General features: G+C 50.3%; 1 long non-coding RNA gene across 1 annotated transcript in view; it reads left to right on the forward strand.

Annotated features, from left to right (window-relative positions):
* LOC132653934 (uncharacterized) overlaps positions 1–20,963 on the forward strand; it is a 29,904-nt gene extending 8,941 nt beyond the window's left edge. The window contains exons 2-3 of the long non-coding RNA XR_009591753.1: positions 749–918; positions 18,043–20,963. This is a non-coding gene — a long non-coding RNA (uncharacterized LOC132653934). The remainder of the gene's footprint in view (positions 1–748; positions 919–18,042) is intronic.
* Positions 20,964–22,418: the final 1,455 nt, after the last annotated feature.

Consider the following 22,418-nt stretch of genomic DNA (forward strand, 5'->3'; position numbering starts at 1 on the left):
GCCTGCTGGGATCCTGCGAGCATGGGTAGGAGGGGATTTATGGAAGGTGCAGATATTTCTCAGGCCCCAAATGGTATTAACTTCCCAAAGCGGGCCTAGTGACACAGCCCTGTAACCCTAGCTACTTGGTAGACTGGGGCAGCAGGCTTAAGTCCACAGGCCTACCTGAGTAACATAAGAAAGTCCTGTCTAAAATCCATTTCCAAGAAAGGGCTGGAGGCTATAGCTCAGTGGTGCTTACCAAGCACCTGTGAGACCTCATGGTTGATCCCCAGCACTTGGAGAGGGAGGGGAGGGGAGGGGAGGGGAGGGGAGGGGAGGGGAGGGGAGGGGAGGGGAGGGGAGGGGAGGGGAGGAGAGGAGAGGAGAGGAGAGGGAGAGGAGAGGAGAGGGAGAGGAGAGGGAGAGGAGAGGAGAGGGAGAGGAGAGGGAGAGGAGAGGAGAGGAGAGGGAGAGGAGAGGAGAGGGAGAGGAGAGGAGAGGGAGAGGAGAGGAGAGGGAGAGGAGAGGAGAGGGAGAGGAGAGGGAGAGGAGAGGAGAGGGAGAGGAGAGGAGAGGAGAGGGAGAGGAGAGGGAGAGGGAGAGGAGAGGGAGAGGAGCGGCTATAGCTCAGTGGTGCTTGCCCCTCTCTCCTCTCTCCTCTCTCCTCTCCCCTCTCCCCTCTCCAAGAAAATGAGACTCCCCATCCCACCTGACTGCAATGACAAAACAGCCCCGTCTTTGTATTCAGCTCTGTCTTCTCCATCAGGTGGCGGGGCTGCTGACCTCTCCAGTCAGGCTTGCCTCACCGCTCTTGCCTCACCACTGGACCGCCCTGCTCTCTCCTGCAGAATGGAGCCTGCTAGCACCTGGCTGCTTTGGCTTTCACCTGTCTAGACTCTGGTGGAACTTGCTGACTACCCACACCCAGCTTGGCAAGTAAGTGACCTAGGCGGTACTGTCTCGTGGTGAAACTGGGCTAGTGGTTCCTGGCTTTCTTGAACCCTTAGATAATTGAAATAACAGTGGGTGAAGCCAGCCATGGAGGTGCATGCCTGTAATTTTAGCTTTTGGAAAGAGGAGGCAGGAGAATTGCGCATTCAAAGTAAGCCTTGGCAGGCTACATACGAGTTCAAGGACAGCCTGCCTTCATAAGATATTGTTTCAAAAAAGATCAAGGAAAAAAAAATTGGTAATGGTGACATACGCCTTTAACCTCAGCACTCCGGAGGCAGAGGCAGGAGCATCTCTGTGAGGCTGTTCAGCCTGGTCTACATAGTGGGTTTAGGCCAGCCAGGGACACATAAAGAGAGACCCTGACTCGAAATTAATGAATAAGGAGGGTATCAAGTCTCTACTGTGGAAGCAAGTATTGTTCTCTGCACTTGTGAACAAAGTGAAACTATAAAAACCCCGTTGATTTACGTGTGTGTGCACGTGGGGCGCACGGTGCGGTTTGGGGGACTCGAACACAGGCTGCCAGGCTTGCCTTTCGCCGCCTGAGCTGCTTCACGGCCCCAGTAATGCCAGATTTGCTTACCTGTTAGGCCAAGCCCTTCTCTGCCGGCCGCACGCTCCCGCCCTGCTCTCTGTCCCAGTAGGGCCCCTGTCCTCCCACCTCACGCTCCTTTCTCCGCCCTTTTCTTCTTGCTCCTTCAGTGCAGCTGCCCAAACCCAGAGCTGAGGGCCTCCCGCTCAGCCCCACCCCAGCCTCCCTTCCGACAGCTCTGCGTCGTCACTTCCTCTTCTGCCTCTTTCCTTTTTTCCTCTCCCCTCCTCTCTCCTCTCCCCTCTCCCCTCCTCTCTACTCTCTCCTCCTCTCTCCTCTCTCCTCTCTCCTCCTCTCTCCTCTCCCCTCCCCTCCCCTCTCCCCTCCCCTCTCCTCTCCCCTCCCCTCTCCTCTCTCCTCCCCTCCCCTCTCCCCTCCCCTCCCCTCTCCCCTCCCCTCCCCTCTCCTCTCCCCTCCCCTCTCCTCTCCCCTCTCTCCTCTCCCTCCCCTCCCCTCCCTCTCTCTCCCCTCCCCTCTCCTCTCCCCTCTCTCCTCTCCCCTCCCCCTCTCCCCTCCCCTCTCTCCTCTCCCCTCCCCTCTCCTCTCCCCTCTCTCCTCTCCCCTCCCCTCTCCTCTCCCCTCTCTCCTCCCCTCTCCTCTCCCCTCCCCTCTCTCCTCTCTCCTCTCCCCTCCTCTCCCCTCCTCTCTCCTCTTTCCTCCTCTCTCCTCTCCCCTCCCCTCCCCTCTCCCCTCCTCTCCCCTCTCCCCTCTCCTCTCCCCTCTCTCCTCCCCTCTCCTCTCCCCTCCCCTCTCTCCTCTCTCCTCTCCCCTCCTCTCCCCTCCTCTCTCCTCTTTCCTCCTCTCTCCTCTCCCCTCCCCTCCCCTCTCCCCTCCTCTCCCCTCTCCCCTCCCCTCCCCTCCCCTCCCCCCTCCCCTCTCCTCTCCCCTCCCCTCTCCCCTCCCCTCCCCTCTCCCCTCCCCCCTCTCCCCTCCCCTCTCTTCTCCCCTCTCTCCTCTCCCCTCCTCTCCCCTCCTCTCCCCTCACCTCCCCCTCTCCCCTCCTCCCTCCCCTCCCCTCTCCCCTCCCCTCTCCTCTCCCCTCCTCTCTCCTCTCTCCTCTCCCCTCCCCTCCTCTTCCCCTCCCCTCCCCTCCCCTCTCCTCTCTTTTCTTTTCCCTCCCTCCCTCCCTCCCTCCCTCCCTCCCTCCCTCCCTCCCTCCCTCCCTCCCTCCCTCCCTCCCTTCCTCTCGTTTTTCACTGTGTGTGCGCGTGCAAGCGCGCTCGCCTGCTCGGGGAACTTCCTGCACGGCTCTCGGTCTTGAATTTTGAGGCAGGCTCTCTTGCTGACGCTGCGGGGCGCCGGTTAGGCTGTTTTGCCGGAGGGCAGCCATGGCTGTTTGGCTGTGGGTGCTAGGACTCTGAATTCAGGCCCTCCCGTTTGCCCAACTGATACACCTTGCCCCGAGCCGTCTCCCTAGCCAGTGTTTTTGGTGCTCCGAGACAGGGTCCTGTGCTGCTTAAACCGGCGAGCTGACACTCGCGGTGTAGCCAAGGCTAGTCTTGCTCTTGACCGTCTGGTCCCCGCCTTCTCAGCGCAGGGCGAAGCTTCCTACCTGCGCGTCCTGCAGAGCGCGAGGCCTCACGAACGTCCCAGAGCGGCCGCCAGGTGGCGCGCGCCGCTCGGAGGCGCTGGGGGCCGGGGCCGGGAGGATGCTGGGACCGGGCCTTGGGGACCACAGGCGTGACAGGCTGAGGGCTGCGCAGCTGACTGCGTCGCGCCTCCCTTGGCTGGGTCTGCAGTGGGTCGGGATTGTCCCTTGTGTGGGGGTGTGGTGGGTGGGGGTGGTTAAGGGTTGGGGGGTGCTGCCAGCTGCCGGCGTCCTTTGGGAGGAGCTAAGTTTCAGCTGACAGTGTGTGTGTTGGGGGCGGGGGGGGGGGGACATGCTCTCCCTCGCTAGGCCCTCAGCCTTGTAGTCAGCCGGCTCTGCCTTCCCTTGGCGGCCCAGGAAGCCCGCCGGAACTCAGCCCACGGGCGGTGCCAGGAGGACAGAGGTCAACGTGAAACTAACACTAGGGACCTTGACTAAAACGTTTTAAAAATTTCAAGCTGGAGGGATGCTCAGGGGTTAGGAGCATTAGCTTCTCCCGCACGTGACCGAAGTTAGCTTCCCAGCCCCCACAGTGGGTGGCTTATTAACCGCCTGGAATTACAGCTCCGGCCGGCCTGAGCCTTCTTCTGCAGTGTGTCAGCATGTACAGTGTGTGCATGGCCTCCACGACACACACGCAGACCTTTGAAAAGATTTATTTTTCACTTTGTGTGTCTGAGTGACATGTATGTATGCTTGTATGTGCACCAACCACATGCACGGAGGGCACACAGAAGCAGGTGGCCGATCCCCTGTAACTCGGCTTACAGATGTGGCTGCCGTGTGGTCACTGAAATGGAACCCAAGTCCACGATTGCGCTGAACTGCTGAGTCATCTCTCCAGGCCCAAAACAAATCTTTAAGAAAAGCATTTCAGAATTTCCAGCCTGACACCGTGGCACATGCTTGGAATTCCAGCGTCGGGGAGGCAGAGACAGGCAAATCCTTGGCGCTCACCAGCTGCCTGTTCTAGCCAAGTTGGTGCTCACCAAGCCAGTGAGAAACTGTCACAAAAAGCAAGGTGAGGTCTTGGAGATGGCTCAGCAGGTAACGGTGCCTGCCCCCAAGCCTAACAACATGATTCTATTCCCGGAACCCACTTAGTGGAAGTGGAGAACCGACTTCTGCCCGTGGTCCTCTGACTGATGAGCACACAATAAAGAAATGTAAACAAAGATTAAAAAAAAAATTCAAGGTGGCAAGTCCCCAAGGAGCACCTGAGGTTGATCTCTGGCATCTGCAGTCATGTGACTGCACATTTGCACATGTATGCACACACACACACACACACACACACACACACACATGCTTTTAAGAGTTTGCTTTTGGTGAGAGCCTGTGTGACGGCACAGGTTACACACCCAGACCTTCTGTTTTCTCGGAGTACCCAGGATCACCTGCTGTCCCTTTTGTCCTCTCTATGAGCCTGTCACCTTTGCTGCCCTCTGCTCTCTTAGCTTTCCCCTCAGCCTGGCTTGCACTCTGAAGTCTTTCTGGAAGACTGAGGTCGGCCCTGTTACCGGCAGCGGGAACACTCAGTGTGGAGTTTCTGTCTTGGGGGAGGCCCTCAGCGGCTCCTGTGGGTTCTGGGCACCTGCTTACGAGGAAGGCGCTTAACCAGCTGAGCATCTCCCGAGCCTCTGTTTATCCGAGTCCCCCTTTCCAGCCTAGATTAAATCCTTTTTATTGAGGTAGCTCAGGCCATTTCTGTTTTCCTAGCTACTCCTGACCAACCGAGAGCCCTGTGCCTGCTGCATGCCCCAGAAGGCCTCACCAGAGAGTCCTGCCAGGGTCTTGGAAACCCTGCTGGTAGCCCCAGCACAACAATTGCCAAGGCAAAGGAAGTCCCTACCCAGGACAGTTCCCAATCTGAAGCAGTGTATCTGAGCAGGGAAAGAATGTTTAATTTGAGAAAGCCAGTAGAGACTCTTTGTCTTTTTATCCCAATCAGAGCTGTCAGAGCTAGTTAGCGTCAGAACCAGTCAAGTGCCTCCAGAAGAGCCGCTGTGTGTGCAGCAGCCATCCGTCACCAGGGAAACCACGCATCGGTGAAAAGGGCCCCCAGGAACCAGCAGAAACTCCGTTGCCTGACAAGTGTGTCATTAGTAACTGGGCCCAAGTGGGGAAGAACAATTCTCCAAAACTTCTGCTGCCCAACCTCCTGCTGTCTGCAGCTTCCCACACTGAAAATCAGCTCACCTCAGAGAGACATGTTCTGGCAGGCGTGACCAGCAGCGAGGAGAGCTTGCTTCCTTCCCAGCAAATAAGACAGGCTGTCTGCTGTGTTGGCCCTGGGACCAGCATCCTTGGTGCACACGAACCTACCTCCCCAGGCCCCACCATCTTCTGGCCATCTGGCCTCTAACCAGCAGTCCTGCCCAGCCTCTCTGGACAGTGATAACCAGGAGGCTTGCTCCATAAGTACTCATTACCCTTCTTTTTCTCCAAATTGGTGTTTTCTCTCTCGCATCCTTCCTTCCCTTCTCTCTTATTCTCTTATGCTCTTATGTCTCTCTCTGTTCTTTTTTTAAGTATTATCATTATTTTCATTGTGTTTGTTTGTGTGTGAATGAGTGTGTGTGTGTATGTGTGTGTGTGTGTATGTGTGTGTGTGTGTGTGTGCGCGCGCGCAGAGGCCAGAAGAGGATCCCCACCAGCTAGAATTACAGGGGGTTAGAAGGTGTTGGACATGCGCACTGAGAAGTGAACTTGGGTACTTTGCAGGAACAGCATGTGCTCTGAAGCGCGGAGCTGTCTCTCCAGCCTCTTCTGCTTTGCTCTTTCAGATGGGGTCACATCTGAAGCCTTAAACCTGCTGTATAACCAAGGGTGCTCTTGAATTCATGATCCTCCCTCTTGCCTCTACCTTCCAAGTGCTGAGATTAGAGGCAGTTACTACCATACCTGACCTGAACTGGTGTTCACTACCATCGCTGCACAAAAATTAATTAATTAATTAATTAATTAATTAATTAATTAACAAACCCCCAGCCTATTAATGATTCTAACGTGACAAGAGGATTCATTCATTTGTGCAGCCAGTCTGCAAATATTCTTTGAGTGCTTCCTGCTTGTCAGGCAGTAGGCTGAGTGCTGAGGTCAATACAGCCAGCTATTCACTGGCTGTCGATGAAGCCAAGGAGTCATTAGAGAGGATGGCTGGGGTAGGGTGAGGGGGGCAGTTCTGAGGCAAGAACTCACTGGCTGTGTTCCAAGTAGTTACTGCTGTGGAACAAACCACCCCAAAACGTAATGACTTCAGACAATCATGGCCACTATTTCCCCCATAAATTTTCAGCTTAGGTGGGGGTGGGGGTGTGGGGTGGGGGGACAGGCATGGAGACAGAGTGTCTCTGATCCATCCCTAGTCAGCTGAACACACCTGAGGGCTCTCTCCTTTGTGTGTCCAGCCATTGGTGGTGGCCCACTGAGAGGAATCTGCAGGTGCCCACTGAGACACCCACAAGCAGCTTCCTGCCTACGTCACAGCATGGTGCTGAGTTGTAGGCATAGATCTTCCACAAGAGGGCCAGATGGAAGCCATAGCGGCTTTTAGTCTAGAAATCACACGGAATTTTATTCACGAAGTCACTCAAGACAGTGCATCTTCAAGGAGAGAGGAGCTGGAATCTATCCGTTGATAAGATAAAGCCGAGGAATGTGAGGACATAGTCTAAAGCTGCCTTTGCCTGTGACCTAAAGAAGTTGGTAGGATATGGTTTCAGGGAGAGACCGTTAAGTAAAGCCTCTGAAGGTAGGCAATGAGTACTGCGTTTAAGGAAGAAGAGGGCATCACGGGTGGGGTGCAGTGAACAAAGAGGAGCATCTGAGGTGATGTTGGAGGTAGCTGGAAGCTGTATTAGGCAGCTGCAGGAGCCTGGATTTTGTTGTGTGCAGTGTGTGAAGGACATTACAATATTTAAGGTTTAAATATGTGAATCTTTCTGTTTACATTCTTAGTGTGGATGGTGTTTGGTTTTGCATGTGTGTGGAAACACGTGTGTGAGTGCATATGGATGAATTTGAATGTAGAGGCCCAAGGTGATGTCTGGAACCATCCCGGGTGGCTCTTCCATCTTACCCCTTGAAGCAGGGTCTTTCAACCAAACCCAGAGCTCATCATCTGGCTGTCTCACTAGCCAGCTTACTCTGGGATCTCCTGTCTCTGCCTTCCAAGGCTGGAATTACAGATGGGCTCTGGGGATCCAAACTTAGGTCTTCATTCTTGAATGAGCCTTCCCTTGAGCCCTCTATTTGTATCTCGGTAGGACTGGTCCAGCTGCTGGTGCTTAGATCAACTTGAGATGAGATAGAAACCCTAATAAAGACACTGCTGGAGTTATCCAAAGGAGAGATGGCGATGGCTTGGACGAGAATGTTGACCTTGAAGATACAGAGAAGAGAATGGACTGGTGTGAATGTTTGAATAAAAACGCCCCCACCCCAGATTCAGGGAGTGGCACAATTAGGAGGTGTGGCCTAGTTGGAGGAAGTGCATCCCTGGGGGTGGGGGAGCTTTGAGGTGTCAGATGCTGAAGCCAGGCCCAGTGTCACTCTCTCTTCCTGCTGCCTGTGGATCTGGATGTAGGATGCTCAGCTCCTTCTCCAGCACCGTGTCTGCCTGCATGCCGCCATGCTTCTCGACATAATGATAATGGACTAGACCTCTGAACTGTAAACCAGCTCCAATTAAATGTTTTCCTTAATAAGAATGGCCATCTCTTCACAGCAATAGAAACCCTGACTGAGACAACCAGAGACAAAAGTGATTGCAAATGGAAGGATCCACCAACAGGCTGCATGTGACAGTTAAGGAAACTGAGAAGGGAACTAGGTTTAGGTTTGAGCATCTGTGTATGCAGTGAAGCTGTCTCCTTTGATTGGAAGACTAGGACAGAATTCACTGATATATGTAGAGGTAAAACCTTGAGTCTGTTTTTAGCCATGTCAAATTTGAGATGTTTGCGAGATACATTAGTGGCTAAGAATAGACAGTTTGACAAATCAACTTGAAATTCAGTGGAGATGCTGGGGCCAGAAATGCAAATCTGAGAACTATCAACATAGAGACAGTATGTAAAGCCACGTATGATATCACCTGGGGAGGAATGACAGCAAATGCATGTGAAGACAGTCCTGGGAAGGGAAATTGCAAAGGAGGCTGAGGAGGAATGGGTGAAAAAGAAGGGAAGGAGACCAAAGCAGTACTGTGGGATAAAGACAGATCTGAAAAGGAAGAGTTAAGAAAGAATGAATCTAACTGATCCTTCAGCCGCCTCTAGGTCAGAATGTCTACGATTCTAGAGATTTCTCATGTTCCTTCACACTGAGATGTTCTACAGCTAATCACCTTTGGGAAAGTGAAGAATCATTGGCTCTCTCCAAAGAGTGATTTGATTTGATCCTGAGACCCTAGGGAAAAAGTGACTTTCCGGTAGGTACTGAAACAGTGCTTTCTCCATGAAAAGGCACCTGTGAAGAAGGAAATCCCGACCTGTGGGGACACCTCAGGAGTCCTGGCATTTCAAGGTATGTTCAGGAATCCTGGGATGCAAGTAAATCCGGCATGTTGGACACCAGTGGTGAGGCTGGACTTAGACCATGGGCATATCCATGAATTAGGACTTTTGGAAGAACATACCACACAGTTGGTGGCTTAAACCATATGAACGAATTGCCTCAGAGTTTCTGGAGTTTAGACATCTGAAGTGGAGGTGATGGGAGGGTTGGCTGTGTCTGATGACTGTGAGGGAATGAATTCCTTTTGCTTTGTATGTGGTCGTCTTCTTGTTCCTGTGGCCTTCATGCTTGCATGCCTGTCTCCACGGCTGCTCCTTCTATTAAGACGCTAGTTATTTGGTGATCATCTTAATGACTTCATTTTAAGCTAGCCCACCCTCTGAACACCCCATTTGCAAATAGGGTCACATGCTAGTACCTGAAGTTAAAACTTCGTGTCAGTTACTTTCCTGATGCTGTGATTAAACACCAGGACCAACTTGCGACTTAAGGGAAAAAAGTTTATTTGGGCTTATAGTTGCAGAGTTAGTGTCCGTGGTGGTGGGCGGGAGGCAGCAGGCGTGGAGGCTGGAGCGACAGCTCGTGTGTCAAGTGGCAAAGCAGAGAGAGCAAACCACAAGTGGTGTGAGTCCTCAAAGCCCACCCACCGTGGACACCCTTCCACCAACAAGGCCACACTTAAAAAAAATATTTATTATTTATATAGCATTCTACCTGCGCACCAGAAGAGGGCACCAAATCTTACAGTAGATGGTTATGCGGTTGCTGGGAATTGAATTTAGGACCTTTGAGAAAACAGCCAGTGTTCTTAACCTCTGACCCATATCTCCAGCCCCAAGACCACACTCTCTAAAGTCACCAAATAGCAACACCAAGTATTGGGGACCAAGTATTCAAATGCCTAAGACTATTGGGGACATATGTCATTCAAGCCACCACATTTCACTCTGTGGTCTGCTAGTCTCCTGATCACAATAAAGTGCAAACTGCACTTAATCCAACTTCAAAAGTCCCCATAAACTTTCACAGTCACAACTCTGCTTAAAAGCCCTAAGTCCAAAGTCTCTCCTGAGGCGACAGCCAGTGTCTCAACGGTAACCTTCTGTAAGATTTTTTAAAAAGAAAAAAAAAGCGTATGCTTCCGACATAAATTTCAGTCTGAATATTTTTGGGAGGAGGAGAGACACGGTTCGGCCCACAGCCCGGCGGATTACTACCGCTGAGAAGCCGGGAGGGAGGCGAGCACGCCCTCGAACACTCAGAAAGGGAACGTCTTCCGGATAGATAACCAACTCCCTTTGAATAGAACGAGGCTGCACTTGTGCCCGTCCTGGTCTCGAGTGGATTTATCCCGAGGTTCCCAAAGCAGGGAAGCCAACCAAATAAATCCAAACCCAACCAAACCCGAGCTGTCACTGAAGGCGCGGCCAGAGCGGCGGGTTGCCCCGGTTACTTCGCAGGGCCCGCTGGGACGCAGCAGAGTTCCCAAATTAGAAGTTCCGGAGCTTCGCCACCCGGTGCCCACACGGCAGGAGCCGCTGGATCAAATTTTTATCCCGGCGGGGAGCTTTCCTTGCAGGTTTGGCTGGGAATTAGGCTCTAGGGGAAGAAAAGCAAGTTCAGAAGAACAAATTAAGGAAGTTGGTGGGGGACTGCGGTGCGCATCGCCTGAACTTTGAAAACGACCCGCTGCACCGGGCAGCCAAGCAGGGAGCGGACCTCGCTGCCTCGCAGTTTCCTCTGCGCCGCTGTGCAGCTCGGAGCGCCTTGGTGAACCGCGTGCCCTGCCTGTGTGCCTCTCTATCCAAGTCATACGTGGAAGCGCCGACGCGCACAGTGACCACACGCGGGGACGACGTCTACGCTTTCAGTAAAGAAGGTTAGAGGAGGGGCTGTATGGGTAGGACCTCGGTCCTACGGTTAGTGGCCTTATAAGAAGGGACAGCCAGGGCCCTCTCCGCCTCGTCTCTCGTTTTCTGCGCGGAAGCAGAAAGGGCAGATCGGAGAAGACTTCCGGGAAGAGAGGTCGTCACCGGAACCAAACCAGCGGGCGTGACTCTGGCCTCTGGAACTACTGTTGACATTTCCCAATCAATGAAATCCTGTCACAGTAGTGAAGCACAATCATGCAATTGACTTAAATTTTATTCACCCCATTAAAAGGCACAAACTCTTCATCTTTGTGTCCCCAAGTACCGCTGTGCCTGGCATGGTGGCTCTCACATGGCAGGTGTTCTAATCATTATCTGCTAACAGAAAGAGTGATTAGTAAGTCAATGACAGGGTAGGGACTATTACACTCACTGTGAAATGGGGAAGACAGACAGCTGTGAACACATGCTCACTCAACCTGGGACACAAATGGCGTTTCCAGACCAGAGTGAAGCGAAAGCGGACCAGGACCAAATACTATCTTCAGCCACAGACTGTACAGTGGCCAGTCCAGCCGACAGGGGAGCTGCGTCGCCTGATTGTTGGTTTTTCCCTCTCTCTAATCAGAGCTTTGCTGGTCCACATCACTCTACCCCTATAATCTAACACTCTCAGAGTCAGCAGAGAGATGGGAAACTTAGAGCAACCCATTGCCAAGGGCTGGGAGGGGTATGAGGTGAAGGCCGGCTTCTCTGGGAGACCTGGCAAGGCTGCGCTGCTTCTGCCAGGGTCTGGGTCTCTGAGGTTAGGAACTGAGTGGCAGCACACAGCGCGGATTCATCATCGGCAGCTCCGTCGTTAATTAGTTAAGCCTCGAGAGCTGACGCATGAAACCAGCACGCCAGTCTACAGATTCCTAAGGGCACCGGCACTGTGTGTGGCTGGAGCGCTTATCTGGGCGCTCACACTCTTCCACTCAACACAGACCTTTGAGGAAGGCAACCCGGAGAGGCTTACTTAGAGGATGTGGGGTTTGAAGGAAGGGAGCCAGGATGGGAAAACGCTTGAGGGCACTGATCTCTAGCCTGACAAAACCATTTTTGTTAGTCTGTTCCTCAGGATAACCACAGGGCTCAGCGCTTTCCTTCCCACAGTCAGAGCCCTGGAAGGTTGTACTCAAGGCTTCAGGGAGGGGAATACCTTCAGCTCTATTAGTGTTTTATAGCATCGGAACCCAGGCTGCGGAGAGACGAAATGGAAAACTACGGCCAGCTCAGTGGCATCCTAGGGAGGCACTTTCCTAACACTTCCAATCCCAGCCACCAGTTTTTTCCTTCTTAAAAAAACAAACAAACAACAAACTGGGTATTATGTAGCCCAGGATAGCCTCATCACTCACTGGGTAGCCCAGGATGGTTTCCTCACCCTGCTGTCTCAGCCTTCTTCGTTCTGGGATTGCAGGCGTGCACCACCACACCTGGCTTATGCAGAGCTTTGGCGTCTCACACATGGCGAGCACAGCTGACCCACCAACCCACTGTGCTCTTCAAAGCTTTGCTACACCTACCCTTGGGTTTATAATCTTATTCAAGCTTGAACCTCATTGCCATTTTTTTAGCCTTGCCGCTGAGTCTTTAATTTTAGCAATGTGTCTCCTGCATGTGAGCACTTGGAATTGTTGTTTCTGCATGGCTACCAGTGAAACTTTGCCTGGAGTCACAGGGAAATCAGTAATTAAAACAACCCGATTTCCTCAGTTTAAGATTTGAAGAAACCTAGCTATTCTCTGTCTCGGGACCTAGAAAAGCCAACTGCTGCCCCCCGGGAGTGTGCACTCTGTCCTGGCAGCTCGCTCACGCGGACCTGAGAGTGGGGCTACTGTGATGTGTCTCTCTCCACCTGACCTTCCTCGGCCCTCATTTGCACACAGGCCTTGAGCGTCTGGCCACACGTGGTGGTTTGAGAGTTTATGAACAGCCTCACTTCCAAGTTCCAGAACCCTGCACTAACACCTGTGCCCTGTGCTCTTGGGGGCCTCAGCTGCACTGTGGTCCCCGCCACTCTCACTCTAGTGGGGTGCTGGCTCAGCAGGGTGAAGTACTTGCTGTTATAAGCATTAGGACCTCAGTCTGCATGCCCGGAAGACCCGTACAGAGGAGCCACGCGTCACAATGAATACCCGTAGCCCCGGAGGCGGGAGGTGCAGACAGGCGATCCCTGTTGTTGTTGGAAAGCTAGCCTAGCTAAAACAAAGAACATCAGGTTTGCTGAGACTCTGCCTCAAAAAGTAAGGTGGAGAGTGACTAAGAAAGATATTTTGTATTGGCCTTTACATGGGCATACACACGGGAGTGTGTCTGCATACACATGTACAAACACACATACCACATACACTGATTGTTTAGGAGGAGGAGGAGATGACGATGATCGTGGTGATATATCCATGTTTTTTTTTTTTTTTTCTTTTCCTGACACTTTGGAGTCCCAGGGTGCTCTTTCAGCCCTCCCCAGGGCCAACTATAACCCTGGTGGCCCTAACAGTTTTTTATGTCCTTTCCCAACTTGCTCTCGGCTTAGGCTGAGGTCCTTCTTCACCACCTCTCACCTGGAAGACTAGGCTGTTCTAGCTCAAGCACCTGCTTTCCTTTCTGCTCCCTTCTTATTCGCCAGAGAAGTCTTCCTATGACACAGCTCTCTTTATGCCTTTGCCACGCTTAGAGTCACACAGCTGCTCGCCACAGCTTTCCCAGGGAAGTACCTACACTTAGCAGGGCCCTCAAGGGCGGCCTTGGCTTCTCAGGGTTAAACTCCTCATTCCGGAAGTGGAGCTTCCTTCCTTGCTTCCCAAGACGTGGGTGAACGCAGGCATGTGATCATGGTTCCTGCTTCCTTCAGAAGGTGAAGAGAGTCTAGCCGTGGCAGGATCTAGGGTTCCAGCTCCTTCACCGAAAGGAGAGGTGGGGAATTAGCATGCTCTCCAACAGCAGGAGTATAGTCACAAGGCCATAGAACCACCCCATCTTCCGGAGCTGGCAGGCAGGGCCGACGAAGGCTGGGCTCTGTACTCACAAGTTGTTTCAGAGCATCTGTTGTCCTTTCTTTTTAAATGTGTGTGTGTGTGTGTGTGTGTGTGTGTGTGTGTGGTACGGTGTGTGTGTGTTGTGTGTGTGTGTGTGTTGTGTGTGTGTGGTGCCCAGGGAGGCTAGAGGGGGATATCAGATCCCTGGGAGCTGGAGTTACAAGAGTTTGGTAACTCCATCCTCTGATGGACCAGTAAGTGTTCTTTACCATGGAGCCATCTCTTCAGCCCAGAACTTCTGTAATGAGCTGGTTTAGTGACGTCTTAGCTCTTTAAAATGTTTTAATTTTAATTTTGTGTCTGTGGGATGTTTTTGCCTGCATGTATGTACATGTACCACACATGTGCCTGATGTGCATGGAGGTCAAAAGAGGGCGCCAGATCCCCTGGAACTGGAGTTACAGACAGTGGTGAGCCACCATGTGGGTGCTGAGAATTGAACCTAGGTCTTCCGGAAGAGCAGCCAGTGCTCTTAACTGCGGCACTCTCTCCAGCCCCAGGTCTTCACTCTTCTTAAGAGAGGGTGGGCAGCCAGTAGATGGTCATCTGATAGAGTTTGATTTGGAATGCCCTCAAAGACCCATCTTTGAGAATGCACTCTCCAGACTGACATAATGGGGAGGGGACGGAATCTTGGGGATGTGGAGCCTCCTGGAAGCTAGGTCATTGGGGGTGCCTTGGAGGAGAAAATTGGAACTCTGCCTCTCCTGTTCTCTCTCTGCCTCATGGCTGCCTAGAATAAACAGACGTCCTCTGACACGTACCATTGCCATGATGAGCTGGCTACCACTGACCCAGAGCATCAGGGCTAAGAGTCCTTTGCTGAAACTTTGGAACCGTGAGCCAAAATAAACCTTCCCTTTTAAAAAAGTTGACCATCAGAGGTGACTTATCATAGTAAGAGTAGCTTACGAACAGTCCACCCGTTAAAAACAGATGCTAGTCTCATATCTGTACTTCACATAAGGCATTAGGTTCCCAGTCCAAACTCTTGTTGTGCCATTCTAGCTAGATTTGTGTAGGATCCTTTCTGTTCCAACTATTTCAAGGGTGAACCCGCCAGATTCACTAAGGTGGCTCTCAGGTTGTAACCCCTTTGCATATCAGATATCCTGCATGTCTGCAGGCAGAGCAGAGCATTATTAGTAGTGTAAAGGGTTGGTCTCTCCCATGGGTGGGTCTCAGGTTGGGCCAGTCATTGGTGGCCCATTCCCTCAATCTCTGCTCCATCTTTGTCCCTGCATATCTATAGGCAGGACAAGTTTTGGGTAAAAGGTTTTGTGAGTGAGTTGTCCCCATCTCTCCACTGGAAAGTCCCACCTGGCTGCAGGAGGTTGCCACAGTGCTGGCTTCGTATCCCCCACTACTAGGAGTCTCTGCTAGGACCCCTCCATAGACTCGGGAGCGTTCCCCCACCCCAGGTCTCTGGCTCACTGCAGAGATGCCCACCTACTGATCTCTGTTCTCTCTCCTAGTCTCCCCACCTCCCTCCACCTATCCATGTCTCCCTCCCTCCTCCCCTCCCACCCAGTTTCCGCCCTCCAGCTGCTTCAGATGTTTATTTTATTTCCCTTCTGAGTGAGATTTCCACGTCCTTCTTTGTGCCCTCCTTGTTACTCAGCTTCTTCGAGTCTATGGATTGTAGTGTATCCTGTACTTTATGGCTAAAATCCACTTAGGAGTAAGTGCATACCATGCATGGCTTTTTGTGTCTGGTTACCTCACTTAGGATGATCTTTCCTAGTTCCATCTATTTGCCTGAAATTCCATTATGTCCTTGTTTTTAATAGCTGAGTAGTATTTCATTGTGTAAATGTACCATATTTTTCTTTATCCGTTCTTTGGTTGAGGGATATCTAAGTTGTTTCCAGTTTCTAGCTGTTATGAATAAAGCTGCTATGAACATGGTTAAGCAAGTGTCCTTGTGGTATGGTGGAGCATCTTTTGGGTATATGTCCAGGAGTGGTATAGCTGGGTCTTAGGTAGAACTGAGAAACTGGGAGATTGATTTCCAAAGTGGTTGTACAAGTTTGCACTCCTACCAACAGTGGAGGAGGGTTCCCCTTCTCCACACCTTCTCCAGCATGTGTTGTCATTTGAGTTTTGGATCTTAGCCATTCTCATGGGTGTAATCTGGAATCTCAGGGTTGTTTTGATTTGTGTTTCCCTGATGACTAAGAATGTTGAACATTTTTTTAAGTGCCTCTTGGCCATTAGAGGTTCCTCTGTTGGGGATTCTCTGTTTAACTATGTATCCCATTGTTTAATTGGGTTTTTTGGTTTGGTGGTATCAATTTTCTTCACTTCTTTACATGTTTTGAAGATTAGCCTTATGTTGGATTCTGTAGGTTGTTGTTTTGTCCTTTTCTTGCAGAAGCTTTTCAGTTTCATGGGGTCTTGTTTATTATTTGTTGATCTCAGTGCCTGAGATGTTGGTTTTTCGTTCAGGAAGTTATCTTCTGTACCAATATGTTCAAGGCTATTCCCCACTTTTTTTTAAGACATGGTTTTTCTGTGTAGCTTGGCTATTCTGGACTCACTTTGTAGCCCAGGCTGGCGTTGAACTCACAGAGATATGCCTGTCTCTGTCTCCCCAATTGCTGGGATTATATGTGTGTGCCATTTCACCTGAGTCCCTTGCAGCTTCTAATATTCTTCCTTTCTTCTGTACATTTACTGCTTTGGTTATTATGTGATAGGAGGATTTTCTTTTCTGTTCCAATCTACTTGGTGTTCTTTAAGCTTCTTATATATTTACAGGCATCTCTTTCTTTAGGTTGGGGAAATTTTCTTCTATGATTGTTTTGAAAATATTTTCTGGGCCTTGGAGCTGGGAGTCTTCTCCTTCCATTTCTACTATTCTTAGGTTTGGTCTTTTCAACCAAGAAACCCAGGTTTCTTGGATGTTTTGTGTCAGGAACTTTTTAGATTTAACATTTCTTTGACAGATGTTATCAATTTCTTCTGTATCTTTTACACCTGAGATGCTGTCTTTCAGCTCTTGTATTCTGCTGGTGATGCTTGCATCTGTAGTTCCTGTTCTCTTCCCTAGGTTTTCCATCTCCAAGTTTCCCTCAGTTTGTATTTTATTTATTGGTTCTATTTACATTTTGGGTCTTGAACAGCTTTATTCATTTCTTTCACATTTGGTTGTATTTTCCTGTATTTCTCTAAGGGATTTATTTGCTTTCTCTTTAAAGGCCTCTACCATCTTTATAAGATTGGCTTTGAAGTCATCTTCTTGTGCTTTGGCTGTGTTGGCATAGCCAGGGTTTTTGTAGTAGGATGGCTGGGCTTTGGTGGTGCTATATTATCATGGTTCTTGTTGATTGTGTTCTCATGCTGGCCTTTAGCCACCCGGTTGTCCCTGGTGCCGGCAGGACTTCTTGGGAAGGCAGGCAGAGCCATGGGCTGACAGTGGATCACAAACTTCTGGCTTCTGGCTGTGATCCAGGGGCCTCACAGGCAGGGGACTGAGGGTAGGAGTTTACTGTGGATGTTTCTGCAGCCCAGCAGCCTCCTTGGGAAGGTAGGCAGAGCTGTCGCCCGACAATGAAGCTCAGGGGGGAGCATGCAGCTCACCTCTGCTGCCTGTGCCCCAGGGGGACCCAGAAGGAAGGGGGTTTGCAGGGAGGGTCTAACCTGGATGTTCCCGGGCGTGGCAGGCCTCCTCCAAAAAAATAACTTTACAGCCGGGGGTCACCACAACATGAGGAACTGAATTAAAGGGTCACAGCATCAGGAAGGCTGAGACCCACTGCTCCAAGAGTTCTTGTAAGGATCAGGTAAGACTGTTGTTACGCATTTCTCTTCTTTTCTTTTCTTCTTTCTTTCTTTTTTTTTTTTTTTTACAAAAGTAAAAGACAGAACTGCTGGGTTACAGTAAGAATGTCTGAAGGGGAAAGGACTGGCTAGCTGTGTGGTTTTATTTGTTCAGTTCTTTAATGAAAATATAAAGAAGTGCTGAGGCCAGGGGCTGTTCTGGGCACTTGGGAGATACAAAACCAAGTGAGGCATGAATCCTTATTGAGAAGGGGATGGGGAGCTAGGAAGAAAGAATTCAGGGACTACAAATGACAGAAGTATGGTATGTTTCCCAAAATGCACACAGTTGGTCTCTCCATATATGCTAAATCAAAACTAATCTGGGATGTTAGAGCCGGGGTGGAGGCTGTCTGGAAGGAGAGGCTGTAGGACAGGCTTCTGGAGGTTTCTTTGGAGTGTGTGTTGGTTACATGGGCTGTGATCATTTCTCGATGCATTAGATAAATAAGCACAAACATATAGAATATATAGATACTTTGCTGTGTATACCATGCTTCAACTAAGTTTGAAAAACAATAAAAATATTAGTGAAGAATATTTTTTAGATTTATTAAGAATATTTTTTAATATTTATTCTTGTTCTCTCTCTCTCTCTCTCTCTCTCTCTCTCTCTCTCTCTCTCTGTTTAAGCACATGTGGATGCAGGTGCTCACTGAGGCCAGAAGAGGACATCAGATACAATTATGGATGATTGTAAACCTCCTGATGTAGAAGCTTTCCACCAAGCTCCAGTTCCCTGAAAGACAAGCAAATGCTCTTACTGCTGAACCATCTCTCCAATGTTTTATCCAAATGCAAATTTATGCTGGATGTGGGGCATTCTACAGGATAACTCAGCCATGACCCAAACAATCTATCTCTACATGTTTCCTTGGTGATATTTAAATGCTGTGCTCAAGGTTCTGGTCGGTATGCTTAGTGATTATAAAATAATTGAATTCTAAGTTAATCAACCATTCAACCAACCAAGCAACCAGTAAGCATCTATTAAGCAGCGCTGATACCATCTGTTAGATTCTGTTGGAAGTACACACTAAAACCAGGATGTCATTCCACCATCACGGGATGTCATGTTTTGGGGGGAAGACCCAAATAAGACATAACAGAGAAACTTCCAAACCACCTAAGATCCTGGGTCTGCTTTGACTTCTGAAAATGAAAAGAATTAAAAGTCACATGGATGGGAGAAAGCTATGGGTAAGGAAAGCGAACAAAATAACTTACTCAATTTCTATCTGCCAGTATGATTGTTTGGTTTTTAAAAAGGCAGGAGAGGGGATCGGAGGAGGCCTAGTCAGTAGCACAAGCACAAGGACCCGAGTTTGAGCCCCAACACCTACATGAAAGCCAGACATGATGGCACATCCTTGAGATATGAGTACTGGGGAGGCAGGGACAGGTAGATTCCTGGGGCTCATTGGTCAGGTAGCTTAGCCTCACCAGCAAGCTCTAGGTCCCAGCAAGATATCCTGTCTCAAAAAGCAAGATCAATGGCTCCTGCGAGTCTACCTGGCTTTCTCTCCTGGCTTGCTCAGCCTTCTTTCTTACAGCACCCAGGACCACCGGCGTGGCCTGGCACCACACAACGAGCTCTGTGCATATGCAGGCACACACTCCACAATGTGCAGGACATCAGAGCAGGTCCACAGGGATGCGAGCCGGGATGGAAATCAGGTAGAGTAAGGGCTTTGACAGTTGGCACAGGGGAAGCGCTGATTAAGTAAACGAAAGTCTAGTGCAGTGGGGTGACCAGCAGTGATGAGATCCAGGCAAAAGCCATGACTGAAATGCTTGAAGGAGCTGACCCAAAAATGTGTCGCAGGCCTGTGACGTGCCTCAGTAGGTAAAGGTACATGCTGCAGATTCCGAAGACCTGAGTTCCATGCCTAGGACCCATAGGGTGGAAGGGAAGAACTGAGTCTCAAGTTGTCCTCTGAAGGGTCCTCATTTCTGCAGCTCTTCTCAGTGTGTCCTTGTTCAGTGTTGTAGGGTTATAAGAGCTGTGGCCTCCATAGCCTCAGTGGTGGTTTTTTCATACAATACTAGGACCTTCAGATCTTCCTCTTCATGGGTGGGTAACTTGGGGTTTGGTCTGGACTTGACTTTGTAGTCTAAGAACAGACAGTTATCATTGATAGCGGTGTCTTAGATTTCTATTGCTGTGACAAACACCACCACCAAAAACAACTTGGGGAGGAAAGGGTTTATTTCAGCTTACACTTCCACATCACAGTCCATCATGAAAGGAAGTGAGAGCAGGAACTCAAGGCAGGAACCTGGAGGCAGAAACCGAAGCAAAGGTAATAGAAGAACACTGCGTACTGACTTTCTCTCTCCTGGCTTGCTCAGCCTGTTTTCTTATAGCACCCAGGACCACCTGCCTATGGGTGGCACCATCGCAATGAGATGGACCTTCTCACATCAATCAGTAATGAGGAAGACGTACTACAGGACTGGAGAGATGGCTCAGTGGTTAAGAACACTGGCTGCTGTTCTCGAGGTTCTGAGTTCAATCCCCAGCACCCACATGGTGGCTCACAACCATCTGTAATGGGATCTGAAGCCCTCTTCTAGTGTGCAGGCGTACATGCAGACAAGGCACTCATACATAAAATACATAGATAACAAATTATTAAAGAAAGAAAATGCACTATAAATGCCCCCAGACCTCATGGGCGCTCTCTCAATCTGTAGTCCCTTGTCACAAATGACTCTAGCATGTGACAAGTTGACATAAAACTAGTGAGGACAGCTGGCAACTATGCTATGTTATTGTGTGGGCACACATGTGAACATGCATGTGTGTTTTCAGGTGCATGTAGGTACATGTATGTGGAGACCAGAGGACAACCTTGAGTCCTTGATCAGGAGCTGTCTCACTTTGTTTTACTTTATTTTGATGGAGGCTCTCTCTCGCCTGGCGCTCACTGGTAGGCTGGTGGGCCAGTGTGTCCTGGGGACCCAACTGTCTCTGTTTTCACAGGTCTGCATTCTAGTGTGTGTGCATCCACACACATGCACACAAAATGCAGGGCAATGGGGCAGGGTGTCCTGAGCTGTGGGCTGGGAAGGGAATCGGTAGAGCAAGAACGTAGGCAGTTGCCACAGGGGGCGTGATGGAAAAGCAGACAGAGCCAGCTTTGCTTCACCTGCGTTCTTATGCTTTCACAGCACACACTTTATCAACGGAGCCATTCCCCAAGCCCCAGGGCCAACTTTCATCAGAACTGCAGTTATTTGGAATAATTCATTCCATACTTCCACTGGAACATCTTTACAGTGATGTTTTTTATGTGTATGAGTATTTTGCCTGTATGGAAGTGTATACACATGCACGCCCAGTGCCCATCATTGATAGCCAACAGTGGGCACTGGGATCCAAATTCTGGTCCTCTTGTGAAAACAGCAATTGCTTTTATCCACGGAGATAACTCTCCAGTCCCTAAAGGCAAACACTATCTTTTTTTTTCCTCTGTGTAGCCCTGGCTGTCCTCACTCTGTAGACCAGGTTGGCCCCTGGCTGTCCTCACTCTGTAGACCAGGTTGGCCCCTGGCTGTCCTCACTCTGTAGACCAGGTTGGCCCCTGGCTGTCCTCACTCTGTAGACCAGGTTGGCCCCTGGCTGTCCTCACTCTGTAGACCAGGTTGGCCCCTGGCTGTCCTCACTCTGTAGACCAGGTTGGCCCCTGGCTGTCCTCACTCTGTAGACCAGGTTGGCCCCTGGCTGTCCCCACTCTGTAGACCAGGTTGGCCCCTGGCTGTCCTCACTCTGTAGACCAGGTTGGCCCCTGGCTGTCCTCACTCTGTAGACCAGGTTGGCCCCTGGCTGTCCTCACTCTGTAGACCAGGTTGCCCCCAGAGATACACCTGCCTCTGACGCCCTGGTACGGGGATTGAAGGTGTGCCCCAGCACTACCTTTTTAAGAGGTTTGAGGATTGTCAATGAACGGTGGTGGTGTGCACCTTCAGTCCCAGCGCTCGGGAGGCGGAGTCAGGTAGATCTCTGTGAGACTGAGGCCAGCCTGGTCTACAGAGTGAGTTCCGGGACAGCCAGGGGTACACAGAGAAACCCTGTCTTGAAAAGGAGAAAGAGAGTGAGAATTGTTAATGAGATCTTAAAGAGGGAGGGAGACTGCAGTAAGATTAATGCCCACAGAATTCCTGTTCCAATATTAATATTAATCACAATGTTTTTACTGCACATGAATATTCATCTCTTCACACAGGGGCTAATCCATTCAGTGCTGTAGGCTCTGACTTGGAAAACCAAGAAGCATCTTCAAAGGGACTTGAGATAATTTGCCTCTAAGATGTTCTGTTCTCAAGGCCCTCAAGCCAGTGGGGTTTAACAGACTGCTGCCTGCTGAGGTGATTATCTCCTCATTCACTCAGGGTAAGGTCAGGCACCATGTCTGCCGCTGGAGTGACATTATGACACTTCAGCATCCCCCCCCATGGTTGGTGTGGTCTGGAAGGAAAGGGGTGTTTTGTCTCCACGGCCCTTAACAGGTATGGGCGCATTTATTTACGGGTATATCTTCTGGTACACAAATGCCAGTGACACCCCCTCCCACCATTCTCCATCACAAATGCCAGTGACACCCCTCCCACCATTCTCCATCACGCCTGTTTGTTACCTGCATGGGGAGACAGGCATACACCACAGCCCGTGTGTGGAGGTCTGACAACCTTGAGAGCCGGTTGGTTTTCTTCTTTTACCATGTGGGTTCTGGGGATCAAACTCAGCTCCTTACGCTTGGTAGCATGTGCCTTTATTCACTGAGCTTGTTGCTGCACCTGTCACTTTTTATATCTCATCTTGTCTTTCTCTGAAATCCTATCATGGAAAAATTTCATTCTTTTTCAAGTTAATTTCATCATTATTTTTAAGATGATAAAATGGCATGCAGAGAGACAGCGCTAAGATTTGTAGAGAAAAATTTAATAATTCCATCCTCCCTTAACTCTCTCCCATCCTCTGCAGTTAACAGTTTGGCAATAGCCCC

Source organism: Meriones unguiculatus, chromosome 5, assembly GCF_030254825.1.
Source record: "Meriones unguiculatus strain TT.TT164.6M chromosome 5, Bangor_MerUng_6.1, whole genome shotgun sequence".
NCBI lineage: Eukaryota > Metazoa > Chordata > Mammalia > Rodentia > Muridae > Meriones > Meriones unguiculatus.